The following is an 18,950-nucleotide window of genomic DNA, read 5'->3' as shown; positions in this document are numbered from 1 at the left end:
AGACAAACGTAAGGTTCTATTCTATATTTTACAGTGGCGGTCACTGTACATTGTACATTTTAATTATGGGGACATTTATATTTATATTACTCATTTACTTATTTCACAATTTAGAGATGGCTTGAAACAAAAAGTCTGAAATTAAACTGTATATTAAAATATATTACCCCGCATAAAAATATTTTGATTCCCACTTCTGCCCTTTATCAGAACGCATGCTAACTAATTAAAAGCTATTGTAAAGGGCTTCTAAATGAAAATTAAATATATTCCAAGTGTAGTTGGTAAAAAAAAAAAAAAAAAAGCCATCCTTTGCTCTGGCTGTTCCTTTCATTCCCTAAATTTATAGCTAATTTTCACGAGTTATAAAGTTCGGGATTACACATCCCCCCACCCACGACACCTCCCAGCTTTTAAAAGAGCTTAACAATTTATTACAGCAATTTAGCAAAAGTACTGCTGCTTCCTGTCAGAATTTACTGGCATCTTTGCTCACAAACTGGACGTAAAATATGTCAAAGTGACCCTTATTGGTATCCTTGATGCCTGGCATTGATGGCACATATCCTTTCCCCTGATTTTATGGTGCATATTTGATAGATCAGATAAAGCTGGCAGCACTTTCAATTTCTATAATGAAATCCTTGGATTTGCAGAAAACAATTTCCTAGTCGAGGAATAATAGGTTAAATTAAACTGAAAAAAAGGTAATAGAGACTATTTGTATCATCTGGTAAAAGACAACAAATATTAAGTTATATTTAATAATCACATCTGACTTAATTTTTGTTATTTATTTCACTTTATGTATTTATTCGGCTGCACCTGTGGCATAGGTAAGTCCCCAGGTCAGGGGGACTGAATCTGAGCCATGGCTGCAACCTACACCATAGCGGCAGCAACACAGGATCCTTAACCCACTGCACCCTTTCAGGGATCGAACCCTCTGCAGCGACCTGAGCAGGTGCAGTCAATCCCGAACCCACTGTGCCACAGCAGCAGCATCTACATTTAACTTTTAATCTAGTAATTTATAATTATAGTAAAAGGAAACACCTGAAGTTATGAGGTTATTTCCTCAAAGAAAAAAGCCTTACTTGTGTTATTCTCTAGTCCACTTTGTATGCCTCCATCTAAATTACCCAAGAGTAATAAGAGTGTTTCTTCTCTAGCCCCCTTCACTCACCTTTTTTTCATATGAAAGAGATGAACAGCAGTGGAAAATAACATTTAAGCCCGCCAAGACCTTAATAGTACAGTATTCATCATATTGTGAACCGATATAATGAAGAAAAACTGTTTTTCCAAATTCTGTTAATATCTGTCTCCATCACCTCTGTGTCATCATTTGCATGATCTTATAAGATTCAAAAGGCCCTGAAGGCTGCCATTGCTTTTGTTCTTCTGCTTAATGGCTTTATGTGACAATAACATCGATAATCTTTACTATTTACATGCCAATACAACATGTATTTTGGAAAGTTTATGCTCTCAATAATATATTGTGGCAAATGAAATTGATTTGATATAGTGGAAAACAGAGTTTTCTAAAGTAATGAGGAAGTTATCTTAAGCATTTATCCTTGCTTTTAAAAGTGAAATTCCTTGTAGTGATTTTATTTTTCTTATCTGAAAAGTTTTAAATAAACTATTAAGTGGTATAATATTTCCTGTTATTATTTATTTGTGTAGCCTAATGTCAGAGGTGAAAAACCCATGCTAGTTAGAAAATTTAATTACGAATATGAGAAAAATGCTAGGTTGTCTGAATGAAGCATTTAGACCACAAAATTATGCATGGCAGTGCATATATATATTCATACACATATATTAATATTTATTTATATATACAAAACTGTATATGTAGAGGTGTATATTGAAGTTTATTTCTCTCAGATACGATTTTATTTAAACTTTGAAATTATTTTAGTTTTAAATAGTAATTTTTTTTCCACGTCTACAGCATCCAGAAGTTCTTGGGCCAGGGTTCAAACACAGCAGTGAACAGGACTCAGCAATGCCAAATCCTTAACCCACTGAGCCACTAGGGAACTCCTAAATGCAACAAATTTTAAACCCTATAAAATGATAATACAATTGCACATGTTCTAAAAGACACAGTTTATTGCACCAATCGTGTTTGGAGGTTAACAGCATTTTGCTTTCTTAGAGGGGCTTGGAGTCTCATTAATAATAATACCCTTCACTCAGGGGGACATGCCCGGACAATAGCATGCGGTCTGCAGGGCCCTGTCCACTCCAAGCCAGATGAGGTTCTGATTCCTCACCTCCACTCACTCTGTTTCTCTCGGATATAACTAACCTCCTCCAAAAGTGAGCATGACAAGTACATTATTTATGGTCTTCTTTTGTTCTCACACGAATGTATCAAAAGCAACTTTAGTTTTTAAAATGTAATTTCATGCTGTCTTTTTATCTATGTTTCTGTGGAATAATCTTGGTCCATATATTTGTTCTATTCCAGACAGAACAGGGTACACTTCCCCTCTCTGGACTAAATATGCCCAGGACCATTGCTTTTTCAAGCATTATATTTTTTGTTCTGTTTTAAAATTAGGAATGATCAGACTCATATTAACAACTTATTGTTTCAACTCAACCATATTTATATGAGTGAAAAATTAAATTCGCCTTTTGGTATCAAGAATTATCTCAATTTAAAATATACATATTTAACAAAAAAAAAAAAACACTTTAGAAGAAAGTAAAAATACCCTTATGTTACTACTTTAAAAATACCTTGAGTCACCTGGTGTTAACATTTCTTCCAAATTTCATGGAATAGGTATTTATATTCCATCAGTTTTATTTAAATGTTATAGAAGTTTTGAAACCTCCAACATCAAAATGCACAGTAGCAGAGCTAATCAAATGAAGAAACAACAACAGACTCAAAACCAAAAAGGATTCTATAGACCAATCTAACCAAAAGACAGGGACAAACTTCTAAATCAAGATCAAGAAATCAAATTCATAACACATGATATAAAACCCCCACAAAAGTCAAATAGGATTCATTATCCTTGAATGAAATTATGGGTGCAGAGTAGGAAAACTATAAATTAAACAAATCAAATTAAAGGCTGTTTATGAAGAAATTATACTCCTACTGTTGAATTATTTTGCAAGCTACTCGGTAGAACACAATGTATTCTAAAAGCCATTCTAATATATTTACAGAATTTATCACTGAAGTGAACTCATTAAAAAAGCATAAGGAAATGAAGAATGGTTTTAAAAAGCATTCAGACATAGTTGTTTAGAAATTGAGGGGAAAAGCAGATTCCATAACATATATTCAATACTTTAGAAATAGAAGATAAATTTGTCCTTATTTTGTGTCTTTGAACAGATATTTGAATCCTATGCAATTTATTTTAAAATTTAGGAAATGCTTACTGTTTCCTATACCAACACTTACGCTAGCAGAACTAATCTAATGAAAGACAACAAAATCAAAACAAAAAGGATAATCTAGACCAATCTTCTCTCTTGAATAAAAGATATGAGTTTCAAAGCCTCAAATATACATTCAAAGAAAGAAAAATATTTTAATTCATTCAACTATTTGAAAATGTTTACTGAGTACTTACTATCTGCCAAATAAATTCAGCTTCTGGAGATAAAGGTAGTGTGAAGCGGTCCACTTTCATGAAGTTTAAGTCTAAGGTGGAGAAAAGGAAATGAACAAAAAAGAATATTCAGAAATTTTAAAGATAAGAATCAGTAGGGGGTCCAGATTCCACAGGGTCTTATAAGTCAAACCAGGGACTTTGAGTTTTACTTAAGTGAGAAGCCACTGAAGTTTATTTATTTATTTATTTTATTTTTACGGCCACCCCTATGGTATATGGAAGTTCCCAGGCTTGGGGTCAAATCAGAGCTGCAGCTGAGGTCTATGCCACAGCCATGGATGGCAACACCAGGTCCGAGCCAGCATCTCTGACCTAAGCCTCATCTTGTGGCAATGCCGGATCCTTCACCCCCTGGGCGAGTCCAGAGATATAGAGCCCACATTCGTACAGAGACAAAGTCAGGACCTTAACCTGATGAGCTACAACAGGAACTCCTGAAGTTTTTTGTTTTTGTTTTTTTTTTTTTTAATTTTTTTACGTGTTGTGATATGACTTAGATTTTTATTGCATACTGTGGCTGCTGTGTGGAGGGAGACTCCTTTGAAAGAAAGGCAATGGCAGAAGCTAGAACCAGGATACAGCTCTTCAGTAAATTTGAACATCCTTAACACAAGAGTTTAGAGTAATTCTTATTCCACCAGGAAACTTCTGGGGTAGAGTTTTGTATTGGTGTGGGAAGTAGTATAATTATCTACCTGGTAGTGCGAGCAGGAAGGTGCATTTGAAAACCTTATTTGGAATTACTGCATTTTTAATGATAAAGCTGGCTGAGTTTTCATACACACCAGATGGGGAAACAGGTGTGCGTGAGTGTGCACGTGGGTATACTCAGGGGGTGTGTGTGAACGAGAGAGAAAAAGACAGAGAGAGACAGAACAGCAGAGAGGGACAACACTAAAAGGTGACAGCAAGAAAAATGCACCAAACCACTAGAAAAAGGGAGTTATCATTAAACAGGACAGGAAGCACAGGTCTGGGGAGAAGCAACAGGTCAAGTCTGCACATGGTAATTTTGAGGTTTTTGGGTTTTTTTTTTAGTGAATAGCTAGTCACTGTATTTGTTTTTAAACGTTATAGTTGATTTACAAGGTTGCGCCAATTTCTTCTGTGCAGCAAAGTGACCCAGTCCTATCTATGTGAGCTGTTTTTCTTATGGTATCTTGGTCGATCCCAAACGACTGGCTATAGTTCCCTGTGCTGTCCGGCAGGACCTCACTGCTTGTCTCTTCTAAATGTCACAGCCTGCATCTGCTAACCCCAAACTCCTCTACATGCCACTCTCTCCGCAACCCCCTTGTCAACTACAGTCTGTTCTCTGTGTCTGTGAGTCTCTCTCTGTGTTGTGGATTGGTTCACTTGTGCCACATGTTACTTTCCACACAGAAGTGATATCCCGTGGTTTCTGCCTTTCTCTTTCTGACTAGAGATTCTTAGCAGACATCAAAGTAGAGATAAGGTTAGTGAGTGTTGGGGATAGTGCCTAGTGCTCAACGGTTGACTTTCAATATGCCCGTTAAAAATGCGTATAATTAGGAGTTTCCATCGTGGCTCAGTGGTTAATGAATCTGACCAGGAACCATGAGGTTGCCGGTTCGATCCCTGCCCTTGCTCAGTGGGTTAAGGATCCGGTGTTACTGTGAACTTTGCCGTGAGCTGTGGTGTAGGTCACAGACATGGCTCGGATCCCACGTTGCTGTGAGGCCGGTGGCTACGGCTCCAATTAGACCCCTAGCCTGGGAACCTCCATATGCCATGGGTGCAGCCCTAGAAATGCCCCCCCCCCAAAAAAAGAGAGAAAAAAATAAAAAAAAAATGGAAAAAAAAATGCGTGTAATTGGAAAACTGCCATGTTCACTAATTCACCTAAAGTTGGCGTCCATATATTCAATGCACCACACATCCTTACTGGTAAAAATGCGTTTTTTTTTTTTTTTTTAATTTGTTTTAATTGTTCCCGAATGAAAAAAGTTGGGGGGAGAGGGCAGAGCTAGAGACAATCCCATAAGGGATTTATTTTTTAAAACGTGAACTTTTTCCTAAATTGCAATTTCTACATAGGAATCTTCACTAATCCTTAGAGTACAATTAGATGAGTTATGTAAAATGTTAGCAATCATGGAAACCCCATTACAGTTGAAATATAGAATATTTTCATTATGAGAAAAATTTCCCAAGTATGTCTTTGCAGTTAAGGATCCCCCATATATTGAGCTTCCAATTTCTGTGACTATATTTTTGCCTTTTTTTGCATATGTTAGAGGTTGGCTCCTTTCTTTGCAGAGAAGGTACCATTTAAGAATGAACCAAATTTGTTTATCTTTTCACCAATTGATAGACATGTAGGTTGTTTCTAAGTTCTGGTTGTTATGAATTGGGCTGTTGTGAACATTCAAGGACAGTTTTCTGCGTGAATAAATGTTTTCATTTCTCCTGAATAATCACCTAGGAGTGGGATTATATAGTCCCATGTATCAATATTTTTTTAGCTTTCAAAGAAACTGCCAGACAGTTACGATGTGTCATTGTACAGCCGCACAAACAAAATAGGAGAGTTGCAGTTCTGGCCCATCCCAGGCAATACTGGCCTTGCTACGCTAACTGTAGTCATTCAATTCGGGTGGAGGAGTAAATTATTGAGGCTTTAACTTGCATCTCCCTTGTGACTCATGTTGAGCAACTTTTTCCCAGGCTTATTTGCATTTACATGCATTCTTTGATGAAATGTCTTCCAAATCTTCAGCCCATTTTAAAAATATAATATTGGAAACATTTTTTTTTTTTTTGTAGAACATGAACGCATTTTTCTGTTGCACCATTTCAATGATTTAATATTGCGAATGAATGAGGACTATTCATTAAGATCATATAGAAATTCTTTACAGTATCATTTCTCAATTTCTAAAACCAGGTAATTTTTTGTTCTCCTTTATTTGTGTCTACTTCTCTCTCTCCTGGCCCCTTTCTCCCCCTCCTCCCCTACCCGCTTCTGTTTCCCTCCTACCCTCCACCCATCCCCCTCCTCCTGCTCTTCCTCCTTTTTCTTCTAAAAGATGACCCAGCAAGACTGTCTTCTCCAGAACATGCTTTGTGTTTCTTTGGATTATGACAGAATTTTCTGCTTCTAAAAATATTTTTCTAGAGTATATGAAGAATGTGAATGGCTAACTTGTAAAAATAATTCATTTTTCTTGACCATTCGCCAATAAAATAACCTCCCTGATAAGCTTAGAATAAAATAGAGAAAATGGCATATCTTAAAGAAAAATTAGAGAGGCAAAAACATTGTACTTCACTCACAATTGGTACTGAAACTTTCTTCCTAAGATATTTTTAAATATTTACCACATTATAAACTGTCGTTACTTTTTGGCAGCTCTTAGCATTTGAGGTAAAGTCTAGAAAGGTTACACGCGTGATTCTTATAAGTAACTTTCCTTAGATTGTGAAGCAAAATGTCAAAATTTGTTTCCATTTTAGGAAAGAATGTTTTCCAATATTTGAGATATTATAAGCTTGGTAAAAACTGTATTGTCACTTTAACAAAAACCATGCTGTTTTGTAAAGTATAAATAATCCTTGGTAATTAAACCTATTTGATGCAATAATTACGTAAATATTTTACGTAATTCTTTTCCAATCTTCTGAAGTATTTGTGAAAATTTCCTCCTGAAGAGATCATTTTTTCAATCTAGGAAGTTATTACTTCTCAATAAACACAATCGAGAAAATTTCAAGGACGTGACCATTCCACAGACTTTATATTGGACCTCAGGTAATCCCAATTATATGATTAACACGAAATAATAAATCCTTAGTCACATGAAGTCAAAAATTGCTTCAAACCAGTACTCTTTATGACAGTGACAAGTGTTACAAAAAGAATGCAGCTGCGCTTTCTCTCGGACACACACCACTCATTAATATGGCATATTTGCTAGAGAGTTCCGTGTGCCCACACATATCTACTGGCCACTCACGATTCATTTCCCCCAACATCTTCTATAGGTCACATCTCTGTCCTTCTATTAAGATGCATGAGTGCATGTGTGGTGTGCAGTATGTGCAGTGTGTATGAGAAATACAATGGAACAAGGAAATCTGTGTTGCAGGTCACGGAAGCAAGCAACTTAGACGCTACATACTATTCCTCAAATCTAAAGGAAAATGGCTTCTTTGGATATTAGTGTTGATCATGACTAGCGCAGGGGAATCACTTCTCATGTGTCAGGTGACAGGCTACACCTCTTCCCTGTATTTCCTGTTGTCCTTTGAACAACTTTATGAGCTAACTATTGCATTTTTGGTTTTGTGCGTATTGCTTTTTGTTTGCATTATATAGTTTAATTTGGTTTATGGACTAAAGCATTAAAATATTTTAAATACTCAAGACCATATTTCCCTGACTCACTATGTAAGTGTTCACATAAATCAAATTAAATACCTCATATAAACTTTCTTTTCCCCAGTTTAATAATAGTTGCTTGTTTCCAAGCTGATGATACCAGAGGATCAAATAACAAAACCTCTCAGCAGTAAGACTCTTTCATGTCTCTTCTTAGTGAGCATTACCAGTCCAAGATAGAAGCCAGTTTTTAAAGAGAAAGCTCTTTTTTCAATAAATTTTAAAATATTAACAGAATATATTCACTGGCGTTTTGAATGCACTTTTGCTTGTTTCATAGTTTCTTAAAAATATGCTCCATTTCAGAGTTCCCATCGTGGCGCAGTGGAAACGAATACCACTAGGAACCATGAGGTTGTGGGTTCGATCCTTGGCCTCACTCAGTGGGTGAGGATCAGGCATTGCCGTGAGCTGTAATGTAGGTCACAGCTCGGATCTGCTGTTGCTGTGACTGTGACATAGCCCAGCAGCTATAGGTTCAATTTGACCCCTAGCCTGGGAACCTTCCGTTGCCACTCGTGCGGCCCTGAAAAGACAAAATAAATAAATAAATAAATAATAAAAATAAAATAAAAATAAATATGCCCTATTTCTTAAAAATATGCTCTATGAAAAAACTTGAAGTGTACATGGAACTATACTTATAAGCAATCCTTATATGTATAATTGAAATATAAAATAAATGATTAAAATAAAGATTATTCAATTTTGGATCATTTCTGTTATTTTGAAACTTTATATTAACACAGAAAAGCTATTTCCCAGGGAATAAATATCTAGGAAATGATAAAATAAAAAGCGTAGCTTATTAACAATGGGTTAGCAAAGTTTAGTCAGAAAAATCAAATTTTATATGATTTAAATTTGCCAATAAGTTTAAAGTACTTTTTAAAATATAAAGGATCTTCTAAATGAGGGATTTTAAATAAACACATTATATGCATTGTTGGTTGAATTGCTGGAAATTGCTTAGGATTAGCCAACTAGTGCAAGACCAAGAAGTGATATTTTAAGGTCTCAATTCTTATGAGCCTGCCACACAAACCCTTCTCCCTCCCTCTCTCTCTCTCTCTCTCCACCCCTCCCCCACACACATCCCTACCAATTTGTTGAGGTTCTGCCACATACAGGGCTCCAGCATGATTAGTTCACATATTTGACTTTAGAACTTTTGAACTGGAGCGATCATATAAACTATGGCCAAAAAAAACCCAAAACCAAGAAAAACAATAAAAACGCAATAAAGATAACTGAGGGGAAACAGGTAATTTTTAAAGTTATTTCACCTTTGCTGGTAATTGAACATGCACTCTTGTAACAGAGACATACAGAAAATAAAAGAGGCCGAAAAGTACTTAAGTTGAAAACAATGTCTCCTGCTTTAGGTAATATCTTCAGGGACTATATACAGATATATACATATCAAAAATCAGTGATATTCTACTCCATTTTATTGTTTGATTTTATCAGAGTCATATAAAATCATAATAAATACAGATAAACTGACACAAATTCAGACTTATGGAATCAAAATCTCCAAGAGAAGAAAAATCAGGAATAGGCCTTGGAAATATCTCCTTCAGACGATTCTGATATGACATGTAAGGCAAGTTTATGACACATGGAAAAATAACTCTGTTTCTTCATAACAAACATGGAATGTCTTGCAGCAAAAGTGATTATCAAGAGAGGCTGAGTGTTTGGTTGACAAAAGTGGGAGACTGTAGTTAAGATTCTGCTAAGACAAGGAAACCAAACAATGGAAAAAGGTAGACAGATGCTGAGAAAATGAACTCCACTGTAGGCACCCAGCTTCACCGTCAAGGAAAAAAAATACCATTGTCCTCACCAACTGCCTTTCCCAAACTTCCATTTCAGGGTTCAGGTCTGCTGAGCTGCCTTTAGGCATTACATTCATGATGTACTTTGAGGTTTTTTCCCATAGTCTTTAGATCTGGAATGCCATTTTCTTATCCTGCTCAACGTTCTGGTCACGCCAGACCCAGATGGGTGGGTGACTTCTCTTACAAACCTTTCCGACCAGCCAAGCTTACCTGTTGCTCCTGACTGCTGTGCTTCTTTGATCATTACACTTATTATATGAAATTGAAACTGCTATTTGTTTGCCTCTCTCTCTCACTATGAAAGAAGCTCCTGGAGGTCTAGCTTGCCTTCTTTTCTCTTGTAGTCCTCATTAAAAATCGAGTAATTGTCCCGTGTGATAAGCTTCCATAAGTGTTTGTCTAACCACTAAATGACACAAGATAACAGGGACAATTAATTTTCACAGAACAATTTTACTGACAGACTTAAGAGAGCAAAGAGACTTAGGTGAAGGTAATTTGGGAGCCAAGAAAACGTTATTACCTTTGTGAACATTGTTTGTCAAATACTAATAGATTATCCATCAATCTTAATTATTGTGATTGTTTATTTGGTTAATGTTAAGTCATTCATGACTAAACATAAAATCTTTTCCTAGTCAACAGTGCAAATAAAAAATATAATAAGGGCATTTTTTTTAACCTTGATTTTTTTTTTTTGTATTTATGCAGACATTTTTTGCGGTAAAATTTTATATTTCAAGTGATGAGATAAGCATTACTTCTATGGCAGTCTTCTCAATATGATTTACGATGAGTCTCGAGATTTGAGAATCAGTTTAGTTGAATAAGGAATACACTTAGATACTATCTCTAGGGGCAGGAAACTTCTACACATAACTAATCACATATCTTGTGGTGATTTTTATCAACTTTAGTTTCAGACCTTGTCCTTAGTTTGTAAGCATAAACCACAAAGTAAATTTTATCAGTAAACAATATCATGGTACGATTGTGTAGTTTCGAACTTTGTTCAGTAGGATTAAAGGTCAAAAATATCAAAATATGACCCATCTTAAACTTCCTGGATAGAAGAGACCCTCCAAACTAACATTTACTATAACATAAACTTTTCAGAAAAGTTTTCTTTGATTATACTTTGTATGATCACTGCAATTCTAAGGTCCGAAAGCAAAATCTGTCAACTAATTGTGCCACAACCTGTATGTGACTGAACCCCAACAAATTGGTAGGGGTGTGTGTGTTGAGGCGGGGGGGGGGCGCGCTTTATGGGACAGAGCTCATAAGAATTGAGAGTACAAAATACTGCTCCTTAGTTATGTACTAGCTGGCTAATCCCAGTCAGCTTCTGACAATTTGATCAGCAATAAGTATAATGTGGTTATTTAAATGATCCTCATTTAGATGATGGATATTTTATAAAGTACTTTAAAACTTATAGCAAATTTAAACCATTATTGATTTGATTTTTTTTTGACCAAATTTTGCCAAGTCATTGTTAGTAAGCTGTGCTTTTCATTTTATCACCCTCTAGATATTCATTCTGCTAGAAATAGCTTGGCAGAGTCAGTATAAATTTTAAAATAACAGAAATGATCCAGAATGATCAATCTTTATTTTAATTATATATTTTGTATTTCAGTTACATATGTAAGGATTGCTCATAAGTATAGTTCCACGTACATTTCAAGTTTTTAAATATAGCACGTTTTTAAGACATGTAACTATTTCACTTTCTATAATTCATTGAAAAAAGAGCTATCTCTTTAAGAACCTCCTTCCACCTTAGTCTGGTAATTTAACTAAGAAGAGGCATGAAAGAGTCTCACTGCCAAGACCTCCGGTGTCATCAGTTTGGAAACAAGCAACTATTATTAACCTGGGGAAAAAAAAGTTTATATGAGCTATTGAATTTAATTTATATGAACACTTACATTCCAGTCCAGTGAAATACTGACTTGAGCCTTAAAAATATTTTGATGTTTTAGTTCATAAACCAAATTAAAATATATTATGCAAACAAAAATACATATATATGAAACAAAAAATGGCGGTGGACAGTTTCACAAAGTTATTAAAAGGACAAAAGGAAATACAGGGGAGAGGTTACCTGACACATGAGAATCAATTAACCAATACTGGTCGCTATCAATACCAATATTCAAAGAAGTCCTTTCCTTTAGGTTGGAGGAATGTTATGCAGAGTCTAAGTTGCTTGTTTCTGTGACAAAAAGTACAGTTTCTGCTGTTCCATTTTACTACTCATATACAGTAACAAGTGCATTCCAATGAAAGGACGGAGATTTGACACAGATATTATGCAAATGAAAATACCTCAATAAATCAACATCAGGTCAGCCACATGTATATTTAAGGATGATAAATGTGAGAAACTTTAGAGGCTCTCAGACAGATGATTACATTAACAGAAACTAAATGATTATAATATTTACCAATAAACAAAAAAGAAAAAAAAGAGGATTGCTTAATTTATTCAATGAACACTTTAAACTTGCAGAAATAGACAAATTCCTTCACAATCAAATGTCTATGCATTTTTTGTTGCAATAATTTATTCTTTCAGCCCAATAAAGGCAGAAGAGTGACACAAAAACTCCTATTTTAGATACTAATCAAAAAGTCAAGGTATTAGTTTAGAATACTGAGGTCAAGCATGTGGACTATCAAAGGCGGCACAGCTGACAGTGTTTTTGAGTATGAAAGGCCCCAAAGGAGACACATGCTTTTTATTTCTTTCTCTTAGCATACTATAGCTTGTCCTGACCATCACATCCAAAGTTTCCAAGTTGGAGGGCTTAATATATATTGAGGAAAAATAAATACGTACTGCTTTTCATTGCTTGAGTTCTCTGAAAATTAAAAAAAAAATTGATAAAGAAGTTCATAACGAGTGCTGAAAATAACAGCATAACAGGGAATAAGTCATTAACACCAACCTACTTTGCAGGTTACCATGGCGGTGTTGTGTTCTCATCAGAAACGTTTCCCTAGAGTTCAAGGCATTCACGGTATTCCATCCAGGTAGACAGTACGGTAGACATCTAGTGGTGCCAACATTTATGACTTTGATTTCAATTACACCCTCACAACAGTTCTTACAGATGATTATAGCTACCTTAATTTTTTAAAATGAGTAGAATTAGAGCGTAAGCAGTCTGCGCTATGCCACACAGTTCACTGCAACACAAGTAGTCAAGTCCAAATCCACCTGGATCCAAATGAAAACTCACCTTATTGCACTGAAATGTCAGTGCTTTTGGAGGAAAGACATTTTCTACTCTCTTATTAATACCATGTTAGCTATAGTTACTTCATCTAGAAATAATACATGAATAAAAACATAAATACGTGGGTAATTAGCTTAATTCCTTAAGGAAGTTAATGAAGCCACAGGCTAATTTTGTATAGATCACTAACCTTTGAGTGTCAACAATAATATTATTCATAAGTCACAGAGAAGATCAATTTGAAAAAGAAATATATGAACTAGAAGATAATTGCCACTTGGATTAATGAGCATCCTTGGATGCAATGGCAGATACATTTATAATTAAATTTGAGAAATACAATGTTTAAAATATATGAGTACAAATAATACATCCTCGTGTTAATTAAATGAAATTGTTTCAATATTAATATAGAAGCAAAAATACCTAGGGATAAAAATGTACTTAGATAAGAATTAAAAATTAAAGAATTTTTGGGTACTGTATGTTAAGAATAAGGACTTATTACCCAAATTACCTCATATTAACTTATTACCTCTTTAGTCTCTACAACATTGAATGACCTACAAAGAAACAAGACCATAACCTTGTTAATGACAAAGTTTAATTTTACATATTTAAAAGTCTTGTTTCCTCCATCAAATTCAAGTGTTAACTCATGGATACATTCTTGTATTGTACTATGCCAGCTCCCTGGTAAACATAGAAAGGATGGTAGGATGGAAATACCATCATCTAAACATTATTATTTAAATAATTTAGTACCAATTCATTTGCCTTTGCATATTTAAAAATGTAAATGGATTTCTCATATTAGAAAACATCCTTTTCTGAAACCCAGTTGAACAAAATGCATTGCAAGAGCAGGACTGCTTCCTTTAGTAAAAAAGAAACTCTGGATGTGAAGTCCAAAAGACAGCAAATATTTATGCTAATACCTACTAACACTTTATTCATTAAAATAGAAAGCTGTAGATATTTAAAACGACATTTAAATTATTAGTGACGTTTTTATTTTATTTTCCTTTCTTTGGAAAACAGTGTTTGAAAGTTGATTCTAAAAAGACTAAAGTTTACAAGAAATACTAACCGAAATAAAGTTGAACTGAAGTATTCAAATACATTAGGATATGAGATTGGGAAAAATGAAGAAACCCTTAGCAGCACAAAACCATCTATGCAAAATTAAGAAAGTTATTAAGAATGTTTAAAGTACGCAGTCAACTACAGTCTAATGCCTACCATAAATAACGTCCCTTCTCATTAAAACAGAAACTCTTCATGGAAAAAAATTCATGTTTTATTTGGGAATAATCAACATAAGTTTTCTCCTTGAGTACTAACTTGTGCCTGGAAATTTTATAGGTTCTCCTTTTATGTCCATATGCCCCTGATAATTTCCTTTTTCGTTTCCTCCCATCAAATTACTTCCTTGGGAAAGTAGAGGTGCTCATACTGCACTCAATATCAGATCATGCAGGGCAGTAGAAGTTACATACAGAGTGTATTTGGAGTTTAAGAACATTTGATATTAGGAAAAAATGACTCAAATATGTTTTCCACAAAGTGAAGTAATGACTACAAATTTTTCTAATATGTTGATGAAAATGCCTTGTCGTCTCACTATTATAGAAACCAGTGTGGTACAGCTATAAACAAATAAGCTTAAAAAGTAAAGAAAAGAAGCTCACAAAGCAGAGTAACATTCCCAAACTTAATACGTGGATGAGAATGTGCATAACCTATTGTGCAAATGCTACTGTAACAAATTCAAAACAAAGCAAAACAGAAGTGGCGTTGGACACATGTCTGGAAGCATGCCTGTGTTCTTTCTCTGTCTCCAGCTACAAAAATAGTGGTAATTATGGACTCATCTAAAAACCTGTGGATACGTGTGCACAGTAGGAGATACTCTAAGGATGTGGCCCCACACTACAAGGCAAGAAATTTTATATTTCTCCTTGGGCTTATTCTAGAATGCAGAACTAGCTAAGAGACAGTTAAGAACCACTAAAAATCGTTCATTTGGCAGTCTTCACTGATCAGCTTACAAAATCATCACTTCATTTAAAGTTTGAAGACAGTCTGACACTGAGTATAAAGTCCTAAAATATTCTGCATGATCATCACAGAAAGTCATACATTTACCTCCTTTGTATATTTACTACGGAAAATTTCTTTCCAGGAAATTTATGACAGGGATTTGTGGAGAAAAGCATCCAGAGAACTTTAAAAGAGTACTTACAGCTTAACTACATAGGCCGACAAAGGCAATGCCACGTTTACATCAGCTAGGATGATGACTTCATTGTGATAGTGTATTTGTTTCCCAGCTCCACGGTCTATCTCCTGGTTTTAATAGGATCTTTCCTCACTGAACTTTATGCTATAAATTTAATGTTCAGTACATAACACTGGGTACAGTTTCTTAATTTTTTCACAAACTTTTCTAATATAAGTCTTTCAAAATTCAATACCTACTAATGTGTTTCCTTCTGAAAAGGCATCTGCAATTGAAGGTTAAGTTCCAAATGATGGATTTCAATCTGGCACAATATCCCTAAACTCCACTGAAATTAAGAAGACATGTTTGATGTTTTCTTCCAGGATTTTGATGGTGTCTTGTCTTATATTTAAGTCTTTAAGCCATTTTGAGTTTATTTTCATGCATCATGTGAGGGTGTGTTCTAGTTTCACTGATTTGCATGCAGCATCAAACTCCTGGAAGAGAACATAGGCAAAACATTCTCCGACATCGACCTTTCAAATGTTTTCTCGGGTCAGTCTCCTAAAGCGACAGAAATAAAAGCAAAAATAAACCAATGGGGCCTAATCAAACTAACAAGCTTTTGCACAGCAAAAGAAACCAAAAATAAAACAAAAAGACAACTTACAGAATGGGAGAAAATACCTTCAAATGACGCAACTGACAAGGGCTTAATCTCTAAAATCTACGAACAACTTCTACAACTAAACAGCAAAAAAGCCAACAACCCAATGGAAAAATGGGCAAAGGACCTGAACAGACATTTCACCAACGAAGATGTACAGATGGCCAACAAGCACATGCAAAAATGCTCAACATCCCTGATTATAAGAGAAATGCAAATCAAAACTACTATGAGGTGCCACCTCACACCAGTCAGAGTGGCCATCATGAATAAGTCCACAAATGACAAATGCTGGAGGGGGTGTGGAGAAAAGGGAACTCTCCTGTGCTGTGGGTGGGAAGGTAAGTTGGTACAACCACTATGGAGAACAGTATGGAGGTACCTTAGAAATTTATACATAGAACTACCATATGATCCAGCAATCCCCCTCTTGGACATAAATCCAGACAAAACTTTCCTTAAAAAAGACACATGCACCTGCATGTTCATCGCAGCTCTCTTCACAACAGCCAAGACATGGAAACCACACAAATGTCCACTGACAGATGATTGGATTAGGAAGATGTGATATATATACACAATGGAATACTACTCAGCCATAAAAAAGAACAAAATAATGCCATTTGCAGCAACATGGATGTAACTAGAGATGCTCACACTGGGTGAAGTAAGTCAGACAAAGTCAAATACCATATGATATCACTTATATCTGGAATCTAATATACAGCACAAATGAACCTTTCCACAGAAAAGTAAATCATGGACTTGGAAAATAGGGAGTCAGTTGGAATTTCAAAGGGAAATCCTTTGTTGGATTGATAGAGTTGTGTTGCTGAGTGCAATGTATTGTGCACCCAGTGGGAGATAAGGAAAGAAAAGGCTCTATTTAATCAGAAATTCTTGCTTGGAAGAAGGATAAATTAGGAGTTTGGGATTCACATATATACACTACTATATAAAAACAATAGATAACCAACAAGGACCTAATGTATAGCACAGGAAACTCAACTCAATATTCTGTAATAACCCATATGGGAAAAGAATCTGAAAACGAATGGATATATGTATTTGTATAATTGAATCACTTTGCTTTACACCTGAAACTAGCAAAACCATGTAAATTAACTATACTCTAATCAAATAAAAAGATAAATGAACAGAAAACCTTATAAGAAACTGGTCTGAGAAGGGCAAGAATGGGTAGTAACTAAAGCAGGATATTTTGCTGTTTTGTCGATAAACAACATGTTAATATCTAAGTCCAAATGAATAGATTTGGGTAGGAATTGAAGTTGTTACTGGCTTATGGATTTTAGTTTTATATATGAATAAGGAAATTCAGTCCTTATACTGAATAAGGAAATTTCCCTATACTAAGAAAAAAGAGAGTTAGGGGATTAGATATTTGAGATATAAAGGAGATTTGAAACAGTAATTCTAGAAGTTTGAAGAAGATGGTGACTAGGAAAAAGACTCAAGAATTTTGAACGACTATTGAGAGGCTAGTATGAATCTGCTCTGCCATGTGATAATCTCTGGAAATGCTGAGCATCCTGCGTCCGTTCTTCAAGGACTATACATTATTGCTTGGAACCTAGGGACTCTAAGGGTCATTTCTATTGCTTATCACATAAGACATAAAGATGGCACTTATGGTCACTTAATCCCTTATCATTGTCCCTAATGCAATTTTGCACCTGAATGATCTTGAGAGAATAGCTGTTCGTTCAACAGAGTATGATGTTTTCCTAATGAACACCTGTGCAAGATAGAATAAATGATTCATTGAATTGCCAACACCAGAAATCAAATTCTGATCTATGAGAACTATTTCACAATCAACCAACCTCTACTAAAATATGCATTGTTGCCCGTCTTGTGGAACTAAAATAAAACAGAAAGAGAAAGACACCCTGAATTTAGGGAAGTAATGGGAACTAAACATGAATACGCACATAAGGAAGGGACGAGCCACCTTACTGTCCATGCTTTCTTTGGTTGCCGTGGTGATCTGAGATAAAATTTGATATATAATTAAGCACAAATATTTGTATAATATATTCTTTATGCAGAGAGGTGGTAAAAGAATGCAAAAATGTATCAAGGTGGCCTCATAAAATAATTCAAGCCATTTGAGAAAATGGTTCCTAATTTTTAAGTTAGGTTAGAACCACCTTCAGGGTATCTTAAGGATACAGAAAATTTGGTTCCAGTTATTGGAAGGTGGGGAAGAGGAATCAATTTTAAATCACCACACCAGTTTATTCTGATGCAAGTAGTACAGAAATTATAATTTGAGAAACTGTAGCAAAGAGCTAGTCTAATATTTTATGATGTTATATGCTTAATTATTTTATTTTTAATATATATTTTATATATAAATTACATTTGAGTTATGAGTCAGGAATAATTAGTAATCTCTTCCTATTCCACTCCAAACCTCTTTTGAAAACTTCCCAAGATAAAGAATGTGAATAATAAAATGTGTATCTTTTAATATTTCTACCTATAAGCGCATATGAGCGCATATACCAATTGCCTTTTACAAAAATGAATATATTTACACATACTCACATATGATATATATATCATGGGACAACTATAAACTAATGACAGTTTACACAGATTGGGAGACCACCACCAACTAAATGACTCACATAATAATAGAAATATTTGGAAACAGAAGCAAGACAGATGAATGAGTGACAGCAAAGATCTAATGAATTCTATTGTCATTATAGCCTTTTAGGGAAGAACAGCAAAATTTAAGAGGGACACCTCCAGTTTCTAACTTGCTGTGAGTGTAAAAGGACAGAAAAATGACTGGTAGGCCATGTGAATATTTAAGATCTAATCATCCATGCAGGACAAAGATTGCACTGTTAAATATCAACTGGAAGTAATATTCA

At 34.9% G+C, this 18,950-nt stretch overlaps 1 protein-coding gene across 3 annotated transcripts in view; it reads right to left on the bottom strand.

Annotated features, from left to right (window-relative positions):
* Positions 1 to 18,950, bottom strand: part of LOC146398773 (uncharacterized) — a 765,729-nt gene that overhangs the window by 503,292 nt on the left and 243,487 nt on the right. For all 3 annotated transcript variants that reach the window (XR_014817271.1, XR_014817272.1, XR_014817270.1), the window contains exon 3: positions 3,615 to 3,685. The gene's annotated coding sequence lies outside the window, so the exon portion shown is untranslated. The remainder of the gene's footprint in view (positions 1 to 3,614; positions 3,686 to 18,950) is intronic.

The sequence above is a fragment of the Sus scrofa genome, chromosome 10 (genome assembly GCF_054392235.1).
Source record: "Sus scrofa isolate SSC_HxYL_T2T_F1_AM1 chromosome 10, Sscrofa_HxYL_maternal_Yorkshire_Landrace_v2.0, whole genome shotgun sequence".
Taxonomy (NCBI): Eukaryota; Metazoa; Chordata; class Mammalia; order Artiodactyla; family Suidae; genus Sus; species Sus scrofa.
This window is presented reverse-complemented; position numbering and strand designations above follow the sequence as displayed.